Raw genomic sequence first — 17,059 nt, 5'->3', positions numbered from 1 at the left:
TCAGTACGAGAAAATATTAATAGAAGGAACAGAGGAGGTCCAAAGAAGAGCAGTGAGTTTCGTTACAGGCTCAGCTAGTAAGTGCTAAAGTGTTACGGAGACGTTCATTCAATTCCAGAGGCAGACATTATAAGAGAGGAGTCGTGTATCATGACGTCATTTTTCTGTTAAAATTCTTAGCATATACGTTTCTAAAGAGTCAAGCAAATTATAGCTTCACCCTAACTATATATCACGAAAAGATTATGACGGCAAGATTAGGAAGGCTTATTAACAACTGATACACTCTTGCTGAAGGTGAAAGACGAAAGTGAAAAGGCTGGTCTTATGCTGAATGTGAAGAAAACGAAAATTATGGCAACTACACCTACCAATTCGTGGAATATAGCAGGAGAAACCATGGAGGTAGTGACCACATTCAGTTATCTCGGTTCCCAGATCTCTGCTGACGGTGACTGCAGCCATGAAATCCGGAGACGCCTGTTGCTCGGTAGACAGGCGATGTCAAACCTTGACAAGGTTATAAGGTCCAGAGATATAACACTAGCAACAAAGATCCGTATTGTGAGGGCTATGGTCTTTCCAGTTGTGATGTATGGATGTGAGACCTGGACCATTAGAAAGGCTGAACGGCGAAGAATTGACTCCTTCGAATTGTGGTGTTGGAGGAAACTTCTTAGAGTTCCATGGACTGCAAAGAGAACCAACAAATCAATATTGGAGCAAATTAAACCAGATTTCTCCCTGGAAGGTCTAATCTTAAAACAAAAGCTGACCTACTTTGGACACAAAATGCGAAGGCATGCCTCGCTGGAAAAAACATTAATGCTGGGGAAGATTGAAGGAACTAGAAGAAGAGGACGTCAGAGGATGAGATGGATCGATGGCATCGCAGAAGCAATGTGTTCCAACCTGGAAGGTCTACGGGAGAAAGTGCAAGACAGGAAAAAGTGGCGTGATTTGGTTCATGGGGTCACGAAGAGTCGGAACCGACTAAACGAATAGAGAGAGAGACTAACAACTGATACTGGAACAGGAAAGAGGGGAGGCAAGTAATGTACAAAGTACACTCGGCAACCCATCATACGGTGGCTTTTGGAAAAACAGACGTAGCGTGACACATCATAAGGCGGCTTTTGGGAAAATAGGTGTAAAAGATGGTTTACTGTAGTCTACCTCAGATCTATAACTAATATGGAACAATGAATATTGTACGAACTTGGAAATTCTTTGAAAATGAGAAACCTTCTGTGACGCTGGAGACGAGCGTCGAATGGAATGAAAAGAGTTTGTGTTTCAGCTTAAGAATTTCAAAGAGTGTATGCCAGTGAACATTGTCAAAATCTTTATCTGAATCTACAAATGCCATAAATGTAGGATGAAATAATTCGTAGGGACAGTATTGCCTCGCACGTTCCTACATGTCTCTGGGACCCAAACTGATCTTCCACGAGTTCCACTACTACCCGCACTGTCGTTGTACTGTAAACTGTGTTAGTATTATGCAGTCATGACTTGTTAAACAAATTATTTGGTAATTGCACACCAATCAGCGCTTCCTGGAATTGAGACTGAGGTACGTCGCCTGTCACCTGTCTCTATAACGTGACCGTGCTCTGTCGCATAACCACCCATTTCGGAATGATTCGCAGTTGAATCGAAACTGGTCGTTTGGATGAAACTACAATGTAATTAACTCGAATGTTCGAGTTCAGTAAAAAACGCACTCAACAGTCGCGGAGGGTCTCCAGTGTTACAAGAGTGCTGGCAGCTCAACCACTCTCATGAGCAACACTTATGCTCTTATTCAAGCACGAACAAGTGTAAGTAGATGACAGTACTGATTCCGGGCGTAACGGTTTAAGATATCGAGCACACGCCCAGATGACAAGACGTCATCTAAAACTGGCAGTTGCTTTCCCGGAACACGGGTTCGCATCTAGGACACGGGTAGCTAATAGAGTGCTTTGTATGGAAACTCCGGGCACCATTATAGGGCTCGCAGCTGGGACAAGTCCACGGCGATCGGGCAGGCTTTTCCCACGGATACGACGTTGTGAGCAGGAAGAGCACGGAACTGGTTTGGAATTTATTGCGAGAACGGTGCAGAAAAAAGAGTATACGAAGACGTTTAGTAATAATACATAAACGAAAGGCGGCTAGAGATCTCATATCTAAGAGTTTGGGGTTTTCTTCATGATTCCGTGTAGAATGATTAAACAGATGAGTGCGTAGTTCAGTTGTGCTACCACTAAATAGTTTTCCGGTGCTGCTGTAGTATTTTAATAACTTGCATATTAAAAGCAATGCGTCATCAAATTAATAACTGGCACAAGCAATGCAAAACTATACAGATGAATACTTCTCTAAACGAAAAAATATGAAAAGTGTACCAGCACCGGAATTCGAACTCGAGTCTCCTGCTCAGTAGGCAGGAGACTGCGTGGAGTACCCTAGCATCCTTCAGTCCCCCATCCAAATTCCCATCCACGCCTTTGTCATGTCCTGACATAGGTGGGAGAGGGAGAAAAGGGGTTACTGGTCAGTCTGCGCTCCCGAGCGGTACAGAGCAGAAGGCAGAAGGACAATTCCCAGTGAAGGCATTTAATCGTTTTCTTCTATCTGAGCCAACACTGGTACAGGCATTTACTAGAAATGCAGGTGGTGAGACTTGGTAGGGAACTCGTTGTGGAGACTCTTGGACAAACAGGGTTTTGAAATAGTTGTTTATTGCAGACAGGACTAACTAATACACTGGAGTTTAGTTCTGGGGTTAAAAAAAGCATGAATAACACTGTTACAACAGAAGGCAGTGCAGAAGTCCCAGGAGTGGATGCTAACCACAGTAGCAAACACTAGCAACATTTTAAGGCAACAAAACATTCTGAATGTGACACTGTTCACTGAGACACTCCAAGTGAGAGAGCAGACTTACGCGGAGCTGGACCGAGGCTGGAGTCGACGGACGCGGATTCGGCGCCCAGATCGTCTGACTGAGAACTTCATCAAAATGCGGAATCTCGGGGTTTTAAGGAGTCGCCTGGGGGCACTGTTTTTCCCATTTAAAGCCACCCAGCCAATCCCGCAGGTCTCTTGCAGGCGCCTGCCAATCACGGTTTAGTTAGGTCCCCTCTACTGCTCCTAAGGCGGGGATGTTAATGCAGTTGCACTAACTAAGTCCGTATTTGGTATCAACATTGTCCAGCTGAAAGCTAAACGTAACTGCTCTGCCAAATAAGGCTTGCAACATTATTGTTATACTTCATTTAGCCCCGCCCCTCGGGCTCCCCGGAGTAGGGGCTGCTAGGTCAACACTTTTTTGGCGTTTTCGCTCTCTTTCTAACCCCTGTGAGCCTACTGACGTTGCTGTTGTCAGGGCTGGTATCAAGCTCGCTTTTATACGCTAATAAGTGCCTGTTGGTTACAAAGTTCTACGGTAGCAGCCTACCACAGCGTCTAGACGACATATGAAGTTACATGTTAATTCCTTGAAGAGTAACTAGCGCCCTGGGACCGCGTCTGGGGTCATCCGCATTTTCGCAAGGCTCTCCCCTTACGGTTTACTTCATGTAACTTCTGTCCTAGTTTCGTCTGTCCTCAGCATCGTCTCTGCTTCCGCACCTTGGAGCGCCTGTCCTCCTTTCTCACAGCTTCAAGATAACAGTACAGTAGCAAGAAATAATCAATATATTACACCTTTGACCACTTGGTATCGCCCGTAAATTTAAACAACGTGGCAGACTCTCTAAGTGTACTGAAATTAGCACCTCTGCATCGAATAAACGGGGGAACCCAGGCATACATACTTTCATCAAATGAAACTATATGGTAACAGAGATATTTTGAAATCTCAAGCATCTATCTTGTATATAAGGCGACTGAAGCGATGAATGGGCTCGAATCCCGTCCTTGGTACAAAATTTCATTCGTCGCTTCAGTCTGCATACATGTAGGCCCACATTGTAGACGTTTGAGACTTGTAAAGGTCTCTGGAACCATACAGTTTCACTTGACGTAAAAAAAATTTGTGTCGTTTCTATTCAGTCATATCACACTAACTTGTGGCAATAAGACTGTATACCGCAAGGGATATTGGCCTGACGAAACCATGCACTGGTGAACCAAACCAATACGAGCACAGCTGCTTATCAGTGTGTTGCTTGCCCTTTAGACACAATACAGCAGCAGTTCTACGTGGCATGGACTCAACAATTCCTTGGTAGTTTTCCGGCGGTATGTGTGAACAGCAGTCTGTGTACACGTCGTTCAGATCCCATAAATTATTTGGCAGTGGCTCACAAACACAGAGCAGGCGCTCGTCCGTGTCCCAGATGCGCTCCATCAGGCTCAGATCAAGCAAATTTGGAAGCTAAGACACCATCGTGATTTCACTACGAAGCTCCTCAAACCGCTGTAGTCTTGTGACATAGACAATTATCCTGTTGAGAGGCACCATTGCCTTCAAGAAAGGCATCGATCGTGAACGGATGCAGATGTCCGCTATGACGTTCACAACTGTCATGGTGCCTTCGATTACTACCACTGGTCGCGTGGAAGTCCCTCATATTGTAATACTACCTCCACTGGTCTGCATGCGGGGCGCAGTTCACGTTAAGCACAGCTGTTCGCAAGAATGGCGACGTATTCGGACATGGCCATCAACCTGATGTAACAAGAAACGCGTTTCATCCGGCCAGACAACACGTTTACATTGGTCCACCGTCAAATCTGAATGATCAAGTGCCCACTGCACTTGCAGCTGACGACGTCGTTAGGTCAACATGGGAACACACACGGTGCGGAAACCGATGTTGAGCAATGTGCAGTGAACAGTATGTTTCGAAAAACTTGTGCCTGGACCAGTATTATACTTTGTCATCAGATCTGCCGCAGATCGCCGTCTCTCCTGCTTTACGGATCTCCTTATTCTGCAATGACAGATTGCCACGTAATCGTGGTTTCAGCATCCAGTCTTCCGAGGGAGAGTTCTTGTGGTAAGGCGTTTTGTTCCTCCACCAGCTCGGTTGACAACTGATGGTCCTCGGTGCATTTGGACCTTTTGCAATATCTCTCCCCAACGTATCCCACAGGCGCTCGATGGGATTAAAGTTGGAGAAACGGCCAGGCCAGTCCATTCGCCGAATAGCCTCTCGTTCCAAGAGTTCCTCCACCTGCACAGATCAATGCGGCCGCATGTTGTCACCCATAAAAATTAAATAAGGAGTGAATGCACCCTTGAAAAGACGCACCTGGGGAAGAACAACAGTGCCAAAATAACATTGATCAGTGAGTGTACCGATTAGAAGATTTGGAGATCAGTATGTCCACGTACTACACAGTACACCGTAACACCTGGATCACCAAAACGATCGCGTTTGACAATGTACTTGCATAACGTCTTCCCATCTCTCGTCATGTGAAGGTAGGTCCACAATCACTACTCAGAATCTGCTCTCGTCCTAAGAGCTCGTGACCCCACTTCCAGTTGGTCCAGACCACACGCTCTTGTCACCATCGCAAAAGGTGCCGCCGATGTGCGGGTGTCAACGGAACACAAGGCGCTGGTCGGCGGGCAAAGACACCATCCCTATGTAGTCGCCGTGCAACTTTGTTGTTTGATAGTGCCTACATTGTAATCTCGTTAAAAGTGCTTGAAATTGCATCCATTTCTTGACTTGGGTCCCTTCTTGCCCGTCTACATCTACATGGTTACTCTGCAAGTCACACTCAAGTGTCTGGCAGAGGCTTCTTCGAACCATTTTCATACTACTTCTCTACCATTCCACTCTCGAATGGCGCGTGGGAAAAAGGGACACTTAAATCTTTCCGTTCGAGCTCCGATTTCTCTTATTTTGTTATGATGATCATTTCTCCCCACTTCGCATTCGGAAGAGAAAGTTGGTGATCGAAATTTCGTAAATATATCTCGCTGCAAAGAAAACCGCCTTTGTTTCAGTGACTACAACCCCAGATCGCGTATCATATCAGTGACACTTTCACCCCTATTGCGCGATAACACGAAACGAGCTGCCATTCTTTGCACTATTTCGATGTCCTCCGTCAATCCTACCTGGTAAGGGTCCCATACCACGCAGCAGTATTCCAGCAGAGGACGGACAAGTGTAACGTAGGCTGTCTCTTTAGTGGGTTTGTCGCATCTTTTAAGTGTTCTGCCAACAAAGCGCAGTCTTTGTTTCGCCTTCCTCACAACATTATCTGTGTGGTCTTTCCAGTTTAAGTTGCTCGTAATTGTAATTCCTAGGTATTTAGTCGAATTGACAGCCCTTAGATTTGTGCGATGTATCGTAAACCCAAATTTTATCGGATTTCTTTTAGTACCCATGTGCATGACCTCGCAATTTTCTTTGTTTAGTGCTAATTGCCACTTTTCGCACCATACAGATATTCTCTCTAGATCATTTTGTAATTGGAATTGATCGTCTGATGATTTTACTAAACGGTAAATTACAGCGTCATCTGCAATCAGTCGAAGGGGTCTGCTCAGATTATCACCTAGATCATTTATTTAAACCAGGAACAGCAGAGGGCCTATGATACTACCTTGCGGAACGCCAGATATCACTTGTGTTATACTCGATGATTTACCGTCCATCACTACCAATTGTGACCTCTCTGAGAGGAAATCACGAATCCAGTCACGCAAGTGAGACGATACTCCATATGCACGCAATTTGATTAATAGTCGATTGTGAGGAACCGTATCAAAGACCTTCTGGAAATCTAGGAATATGGAACCGATATGAGATCCCTTGTCGACAGCACTCATTACTTCATGGGAATAAAGTGCTAGCTGTGTTGCAGAAGAACGATATTTTCTGAATCCGTGTTTGTTACGAATCAATAAATCATTTTCTTCAAGGTGATTCATAATGTTCGAGTACAGAATATGCTCCAAAATCCTACTGAAAATTGAGGTCAGTTGCACCGTGCAACTTCTCCTTCGGGCAGCGGTGGTCTCCATCTACGTGAAACAACGCTGTGAGCTGTACAAACTCCTGGGCAACACTCGTCATGTTTTGTCCTTTCACGTTCCCTATGATTGTTCCCCGTGCGAAGTCATCCAAATGTTATCTGTGGAACATGCTGTAACGAAACGTACCTGCTCTTTGATTGACGTTCACTGCCGTTTTCCTTTGCTTCGACTGCCTTGCGTTGCTCGGGCAGAACCCTTTGGCTCTTTCTGTGCACGGCTGGGAGATCTCTGGTAACATCCTGACTCACTTTCATCCACTTCCACCGAGTTGTGAGTAAGTCATGTTACTTTATCTACCTCGTCCTTAAGCTCTGATAGGACAGTATAAAGGTCAGACACTCATTTTCTTTTGAAGGTAGACGGTTGCATAAAAACATCTGTTGCGTGTAATTTCTTAGACTTTCCCGGCGATTTGATGACATCTCGTGGAAATCGGGTTTTCTGCCGGATATCAGCGTCTTCCAAACACGATATTTCGACGTCATTACTTGACGTCTTCATCAGGTGTTCCCTGAGAGTCTCAGGGAACACCTGATGAAGGTGTCAAGTAATGACGTCAAAATATCGTGTTTGGAAGACGCTGATATCCGGCAGAAAACCCGATTTCCACGAGATGTCATCTGTTGCTTGTTGTACGAGGAGCGGCAAATGGGGAAAAATCTTTTTTATTGATCTTTGTAAGGAATTGTGGTTCCTGTCATCATCAAAGAGTGTACGAGACTCTCCACAGCACCACATACAGCAGAACATAATAGTCGGCAGACCAACATGGAGCCAGTGCTGGCGCGAAAGAATCGTCAAGAAACAAGCAATGGTACACAAGCTTCCTGCCAACGCTTTCTGCAGAGTAAAGAACCATACGTGAATATTTTAGGGTCAATCTTAGCGTTGTGTCCGTTCCTGACTGATGTAATACTTTCAGTTGTGCCAGGCCTGAATTACTGATATTGAAATTAACATTGTCCTTTATGAAGGATATGGAGATATCACGAGCTGCACTGAGTGTAAATGTGTTTTTCAGAATATATCTTGAAGTTGTTTCATTCAAGTAATTCAACGCTTTTCGTGATATACTGCGAAGCTGTTTGTGAAAGCAATTTTTCTTTTGATTACTTCGTATTATAGAAATGAAATGGAGCAAAGAGGCGTTAACGTCTAAATTCAGGCATACACCGAGGAAAGATGTATGCATGTACGATACGTTGGCAATCGTTTCTTTCTGAGTAATACGCATATAACGTTACACTGTGATTTTTTATTCGTATCGTAATGACTTAACTTACGAAAGTTCGTGTTTGATTTGATCGCATCTCTTTCTTTATTTCTGCATGCCAGCAAAGACAAGCGGGCAGTGATGGCGAGAAAGTCCGTGCATTTTCGCCCAGTGCGACAGACGAGGACTTCAAAGCTCTGAGTAGCACATTACGTTAAATTTTCCAAACTTAGAAAAATAACACAAGTGTACCTTTAGATATTGGTCGTTTAATAGTGTTGCAAACTGCAGTGCATACACCCACAACAACTTTTGAAGTGGTTGGCTGTGCTATTCTGAGGCTAAAAGCCAGACTCTTAAAAGATTCCTCAGTTGCCAGGATACGTAATGTTACAACCAGCCTGCAACTTAACAGAGCATGTACTGGTATTTTAACAGTGATCTATGCTGGTATGATCAAAAAACATATAAACATATGACATCATTCTTACTTTCGAGAAGGTGAGATAGTCTCCGTCATGACTGTGTCACACTTGCTAATTCCACCGTCTATCATAGACAGCAGCTTCTCCAAAAAGGCCAAGTCCACCCTCACGAAGTTTCGAAATTCTTGCAGATCTTCGGTCCTCACTTCTTTGATAAGCAAAACAATCCTCTGCCTTCGTTCCTTCTTTTCGTCGTCTTTCTGTCCTAATCCGAAGATTTACTGTCACTACCAGGGCAACAACTCCAAAAACAAGTGGGTCCTTCATGTGCAAAATGTAAATTTTGGTTACATGTCCCTGTGCAACCAAGTGTCGTAATACAAACTGTTGAGTCTGTAATTCAGAACAGTAGTAACCTACACAACAGAACAACAATTACTTCATAAACAATGATAAAAACATTTTTCTTATTAAATAGGAACCTTGAGCTCACATAACTAATTTGAATGAATGACGTTCCAATATGTCACACGGTCCCCCTTGTGTTTCGTGCGGTAGAACGAACTACTTTACAAGAGAGCAGACGGTTCTATTTGCGTTTCGCGCCTTATTACCGTCTACTGCGCATGTGCTCCTGGTATATCGCGCGTGGATGGTGTGATAGGTCTACGTGAACCAGCATGTAGTTACACATATGCATGCTTGGGGCACTGATGCATAAGTGTACAGTTTAGACGCATCGTCTAATTGGGGCTTTAGACACGCGGGGTAATGCTCATTTCACAACAGTTCCCGCATTTTGATGTCACTTCCCGCAAACATGACGTCATATTGACGTCACACGCAATATCGACGACCGCATGATCGACTATCGACTTTGTGCCTAAACACTATGGAGTTATAACGATTTCCATTATAACCACACAGTCGGAAATCGCCACATGTTCGGAAATAAAGAGCTAAATATTCATGAAAGGACAGAATATGAAATTTATTGCTGCTCGTTTCAGTCGCAGCAACTAAAGCTGTGTTCTTAGGTGTCTGCCTAACCACACGCTCGGAAAGTGCTACATAATTATATCATCCTTCGTTCTCAAATTAGACGACACTTAAACAACATCGTTTGTTGCAGAACATACTTGTATTATATTCATAAGAAAACGTGTTAACATTGTTAACATGAAAAAAAAACAATACATTGTATGTGACGGGATGCCAACTCACAACGTTGGACTTCAGAAACACGACATTATCCATTGCGCTAGCACTTACTCGTGTGACGTTTTTCCCCTCTCTTGGTTATCATCTTCTCTCTTGAATGTTTTTTGCGCTGGTAAGTGTAATGGTGAAGTGTTTATGATGAACTTTCAATGTTCCGTTACGTTGAAACCGAATATTGCAAATTATAACACAAGCGTGTTCCATGCTTAATTTGTAAATTATTTAATATAATAACTCACTCCTGGGAGAGCAATCTTATGTGAAGGCATTAAATGTCGAAAACTCATTATGTGACACTTTATTGTAGCAATAATTATAATAAATCATTTCAAGAATGACGTGTTTTTGTAAATCTCAGGTACGTGAGTGTAGATTCTTGTGAAAGGCCCGGTATCGAACGCTAACGAAAGTCGATAGGCGATCATGCGGTCGTCGATATTGCATGTGACCTTATAATGACGTCACGTTTGCGGGAAATGATTGATTTGAGTGCTGTTCTTAGACGAGTGTTGTGGCGGAACTTTTATTATTGTAGGACGTACGGAAATGAAGACAGTTGGACGCAAATTTAGGGTACCATTAAGAACTTACGCTCTGGATCCGTTGCTATGTTCGGGGATTTTTATGTAAGGTCCCTTTTTATAGACAGTTCACCGGCGTCAGCTTAATGAAACTGAGATTATGTACGAAGAGAGCGCTCGAGAATTGCAGGTTAGGAAGATTTACCTAAAACACAATCACCCAAGCTCATTAAAAGAGAGAACCACCACAACAGACAACCTGTATTCGAGACAGATTGCGCGACGTTTTTGCCGTCCTCGTCTAGCCCAGGGATCATGAGAATAAACTTAAGAGCCGGCCGGTGTGGCCGTGCGGTTCTAGGCGCTTCAGACTGGAACCGCGTGACCACTACGGTCGCAGGTTCGAATCCTGCCTCGGGCATGGATGTCACTGGACTGTCAAGAACGTGTAATTTGTTTTTCGCAAACACTAAATTAAGTACAACCAGACTTTTTTTCTTTTACAATATTACCATTATAAAGGTCCTAGTAGTATCGAAAAACTAACATCAAATAAAATAAGTTTCGTTTAGCACAAAATCAACCAATTACTAACATAAAATAAAATGAGTTTCGCTTAGCACAAAATCAACCGATTACCATGGAATTCGTTGTGCAGTAATTACAATCAACTTTTTCCTGTTTTTACAAAAATACCACAACGAAAATTAAATTCAGATTATTTTCCTTTTGTGCAACAGACACGTAACGAAAATGAAACTCACATTACTTAGTCCCCTCTTACACCAATACTAAAATAACTGTTCAAAATGGCCACCATTCGATTCGACACATGCTTCATTATGGGGAAAGCAATTTCGTCGTACTCATCCACACACATGCATATTTGCCTTTATGATACTGGCAGCATCGAACATCTTCTGCGTCAGTTCATCCACAATATTTACTTGCTGAGCATAAATAAGTTTTTTCATACGGTCCCAAAAGTAAAATTGCAGTGGATTTAAATCAGCACCGCGTGCTGGCCATCGAGGATGGTCGAAAACGTCTTATCCATCGTCATGAAAATCGTCTCTTCAAAAATCTTCGTACTCTGTGACCAATGTAGGGTGGAGCACCCTCGTAGAAGAACCACATGTTATGACAGGCGGCTAACGAAATATCTTGTAATAAAGTTGTTAGTAATGTTTCGTCTAGAAAAGTTCGGTAAATGTTACCATCCAATCGTGCAAGTAAAATATAAGGCTAAGAACAGCCGACCAGTTGCAAAGGATAAAGTAATCTTTACCTAGGTTTCAATAGATATAAATCTATCTTCTTCAGAAGACGGCATCAAAAAGACAGGCGGCGCTTCTATGGGCTTCACTAATATTAGTGAAGCCCATAGAAGCGCCACCTGTCTTTTTGATGCCGTCTTCTGAAGAAGATAGATTTATATCTATTGAAACCTAGGTAAAGATTACTTTATCCTTTGCAACTGGTCGGCTGTTCTTAGTCTGATTTACGTGGAACCGTTGCTGTAGCGCAGCTATGTTTAAAGTACTAAAATATAAGGCCCAATAACATAATCGTCGATTATAATTGCCCATACATTTACGGAAAAGCGGCGCTGAAAATGTGTTGCAACTACTTGGAGCGTATTGTGTAGACTCACGTGTGCATGCTATGGAAATTAGTTATTCCGTCGCGAGTGAAACATGCTTCGTCTGTGATGAGTATTTTGTTTATAAAATCATGCAGCGCGCTTTGTAACAGAAGCCAGTCCCAGAATTATCGTCTTCAAACGCTTGTACGCATTGAATGTGGTAAGACAGCAGGCGCTCCTCTTCCAACGATACACACACTTGGCGGGCGATGCTTCTCGTACTCTGAGTAGGGTCTTCGTGGATGCTCCTCATAATTCGTTCCTTAGTTTTCAATGCACGTTCGTCGCTCTGTGGGCCTCTGCCTTCTGTGCGGGGCAGTGAAGAGCTAGTATCTTTCAATCTACGCACATTAAGAACATAGTGCCTACCGGAAAGCTGAATTCTGTCATAATCCATTTAATAATAAAATGAAAGCATATCAGAACAGACAATAAGTTTCGCATACAGAATTAAATGTAAAAAACTAAAAATAACTACCGTACTCTGTTACGAATGAATTTCAAAATAATCGAGTAAAAGTAGGTAATTGTGATGATACAGGCCTTCGTTGAAAAGCAACAAATTTCGATCGTGCAGGAAATCTTTATTGCGGGAAGCGTTCTCGATAAATTCGTACAGCTGCACTCGCATCATCTTTTACCTCGCCATAAATTAAGTGAATATAGCATGGTTCAGCGATAGTGAATCTGTCATCCATTCTAACGTTTAACGGAGTTGCCATAACCTCTGCACAGGTAACTCGACGACTGCCGGCGATCGGCGTGTTACAGCGACCCAACCACGCAGGCCGTAGTTGCCTATGTGCTTGCGACACATGCTCGCGATGTCACTACGCGCAGCGGTAAATAACGAACCGACTGCTTACATAAATGCATCTGTGTTGGGGAGGGGACGGAGGAGTCGCACTGCTGTGTTTTGATCCTGTTTCATGAATTCTCGCGGTCTACGTGCATAATGTTTACACAAGCCACGCCTAATGCAAGTGCATGTTCCATGCCAAAAATATTGTCCCGAGATGGACTGTTTTTTTTTTTCCTTTTTTGGGGTAGGAGAAGGGGGACAACAACCGTAGGAATGGACAGACATGCTACAAGACGTTTTAAATAATTTTTGGAAAAATTGGAAATTTGTGGTAAGTTCTATGGGGCCAAACTGCTGAGGTCATCGGTCCCTAGGCTGACACATTACTTAATCTAACTTACGTTAAGGACAACACACACACTGATGCACATGCCCGAGGGAGGACTCGAATCTCCGACAGGCGGGGAGCCGTGCGAACCGTGGGAAAGCGCCCTAACCGCACGCCTACCCTTCGCGGCTTAAATCTGTGGTGTCACCGCCAGACACCACACTTGCTAGGTGGTAGCCTTTAAATCGGCCGCGGTCCGTTAGTACACGTCGGACCCGCGTGTCGCCACTATCAATGGTGCAGACCGAGCGCCGCCACACGGCAGGTCTAGAGAGTCTTCCTAGCACTCGCCCCAGTTGTACAGCCGACTTTGATAGCGATGCTTCACCGACAAAATACGCTCTCATTTGCCGAGACGATAGTTAGCATAGCCTTCAGCTACGTCATTTGCTACGACCTAGCAAAGCGCCATTACCAGCTTCTATTGATGCTGTAAAACATGTACCGTCAAGAGCGATGTTCACCATTTACGGATTAAAGTTAAGTATTCCAACAGCTACGTCCTTTTTTGCTAAACTCTAACTTCCTTGTCCTGTTCCAGACCTCACGCCAGCCTGCGAGAGCTAAAATGCGTGCCTTTCGGCTTCCTCTCATAGTGGGTTGGCTCTCTTGCCAATCCACAACATTTGGCGACGAGGCCAATTCGCGTTCGTAACTATACTGCCCTGATTTACTTGTGTAATGGCTTCGCCACAATCTCCAGATGTACTGTCCGAATTTTATCGCTTACAGAACCAGCAGACGCAGGCCTTGCTGGATGCCCTTGGACAGCTCGTCCAGGGTCAATGTGCAATGCAAAACGATGCGGCAGCCGCCGCTCCACCGCTCACGCAGCCACCACATGCAGTTGAACCAACTTTTCGTCCTTTTGATGCTGCACTGGAAAGCTGGACGGAGTGGTCACGCCAATTTGGATTCCATCTCGCCGCCTACAGAATTCAAGGTAACGAGCGGCAGCCTTTCTTATTATCTTCCGTCGGAGTGACCACGTACCGTGTGATAGTCAAATTATTTCCCCGATTCGACGTAGCAACTCTGTCCTACGAAGAAATTGTTTTCTGCATTAGATGCATATTTCAAAGAATCAGTCAATGTAGTTGCGAAAAGGTATACCTTCTTTCGTACAAAACGTACGGCAGGTCAGACTAATCGGAAGTGGGTTGCAGCCTTGCAAGGCCTTACTAGGGACTGTGCTTTTGAGTGCCAATGTGGTCTCCCTTATTCACATATATGGTACGTGTTGCAATTGCACAGAACGTTTCTGATGTTCGTATACGGGAACAGATTTTGAAACTAGTCAATCCCTCCCTTCAACAAGTGATGGATATATTGGATCTGCAGGACACACTTGACTTTGCTCAGGAATCATTTGAAACTTCGCCACCCGTGTGTCAGGTTAACTGGCCCGCCGGGCGAGCTGCACGGAACAGTAAATAGTCCTCGCGCCCGGCCGCGCCAAAGCCGCCTAGCTCTCAGCCACGTGTCCTGCGCTGGCAAGCAAATGCAGTGAAATCATGCTCGCGGTGTGCTACTAGACGTTCGCGTGTGAATTGCCCGTCACGCCAAGCTATTTGCGTTTTCTGTAATAAAAAAGGACATGTTCAGAGTGTTTGCCAGAAAAAGCTAAGATCGGACACTCACAACCATTCCAGGCCCTTTGATTCGCGCCGAAATCGAACCAAGGATACTCAGGCTCGTGAAACTTCGCCCATGGAAATTCATGTAGTTCATTCCACTCCGCCCAGTGCCACTCTCTCTAACAGTGACTGTGTTCGTCCCACAAAAAGTGTGCGTCGACATCGCCGGAACAACCGTCAAGTCGCAAGTGATTTTGTACCAGTGTCAGTTCACGCTGCACGAGGCAGTCGCTCTTGTCGTCAGCAGGACAATAAACTTTTTGTAGATTTGGACATTAACGGCAAAGTGATACCGTTCCAGCTCGATACCGGAGCTGCAGTTTCACTGATCAATCACGACACGTACAAACAGCTGGGCACACCTCCGTTGCGTGCCACAAATGTTAAGTTAAGTAGTTATTCAGGACAAGCGATCCCTGTGTTAGGACAGTGCAGCCTTCTTGCAACATACAAAGGACAAAAACTTGTGTCATTTTACGTCCTTCGTTCTTCTTCTGCAGTGAACTTGTTTGGTTTCGATTTATTTCAGTCGTTTAACTTGTCTATAGTCAATCAGGTCCTATCAGTGAACCAGACTGTGCCTTCAGACAGTGTTTCTCGTCTATGTGACGAATTTGCAGACATTTTTGCACCGGGCCTTGGTTGCGCTAAGAACTATAAAGCACGTTTGGAACTGAAAGTAAACGCGCAACCGAAATTTTTCAGAGCGCGCAATGTTCCCCACGCATTGCGTAATGAGGTCGCAAAAACATTACACGATTTGGAATCACAAGGTGTAATTGAACGTGTTCAGGCTTCTCTCTGGGCATCACCCTTAGTAATTTTACCAAAACCTTCCGGAAAATTGAGACTTTGTGTGGACTTCAAGGCAACCCCGCCCGGAAGAATCTCAGAACATTATTTCAGGTCTTGCGCCAAAATGGTCTTCGCTTGCGGAAGGACAAATTTGTGTTTTTTGCTCGTGACTTACCCTATCTGGGACATGTACTCAATGCGCAAGGCATACATTCCAGTCCCGAGCACCTCCGTGCCATACACGACTTGCCTTCGCCGCAGAATTTGAAGCAGCTACAGAGTGTGCTGGGAAAAATTAATTATTATAACCGTTATATCCCACACGCCTCTTCCATTTCAGCTCCGCTTCATCGCTTACGCCGTAAAGGTGTTCCGTTCGTCTGGACGACGGAATGCGAACGCGCCTTTCGCCAGTTGAAATCGGCGTTGATTTCCAATACTTGCCTTACGCCATTCGATCCCCGGAAGCCGCTTTTGTTGATGGTGGGTGCATCGGATTTCGGGATCGGTGCTGTGCTTGCGCACAAAGATGGTTCGCACGATCGCCCTATTGCCTTTGCGTCCAAATTGCTCTCGTCTGCGCAACGAAATTATTCACAGATCGAGAAAGAAGCATTGGCTCTCGTATTTGGTGTTACAAAGTTTCATGATTTCTTGTATGGTCGTCACTTTACCATCATCACAGACCACAAACCTTTGACATCGCTTTTTCATCCGAACAAGCCTGTACCTCCACGTACAGCGCAGAAATTCATTCGCTGGTCTATTTTCCTCTCGCAGTACCGCTACGATATCTTGTATCGGTCCACTACTAAGCACGGAAACGCCGATGCGTTGTCCCGTTTGCCTGTTGCTGAGGACAGAGCATTCGATTCTTCCGAACTTGCTTGCATGTTCATTGATGCGGAAACCGATGACGTGGTCGAATAGTTTCCGATTGATTTTCGTCGTGTAGCTACAGCCACAGCTGCCGACCCTGTCCTTGCTACCGTTCTGCGTTTTGTTGCCACGCAATGGCCCTTGTCAAAGTCACGGATCGAGGATCCGTTGGTTCGCCGATTTTTTGCTCACAAGGAGAGACTTTTTGTACGACGTGGTGTTTTGCTGTTGCGTTCTGATAATGATCAGTCCAGTGTCGTGGTCCCACGTTCGTTACAGTCCTCTGTCTTGCGGCTTCTCCACCAAGGACATTGGGGTATAGTGAGAACGTAACAACTTGCTCGTCAGCACTGTATTTGGTTCGGAATCGATGCCGCGGTTACGAATATGTGCTCTTCTTGCATGGTGTGTGCCGAACAACAATCAGCACCACCGCGGAAATTCTTTGCATGGCCAAAAGCCACTTCCCCTTGGCAACGCTTACACGTCGATTTTGCTGGTCCATTCTGTCCGGACGTCTTCCACGACGTCATCTGCCA

The sequence above is a fragment of the Schistocerca americana genome, chromosome 2 (assembly GCF_021461395.2).
Source record: "Schistocerca americana isolate TAMUIC-IGC-003095 chromosome 2, iqSchAmer2.1, whole genome shotgun sequence".
NCBI lineage: Eukaryota > Metazoa > Arthropoda > Insecta > Orthoptera > Acrididae > Schistocerca > Schistocerca americana.
Note: the sequence above shows the minus strand (reverse complement) of the source record.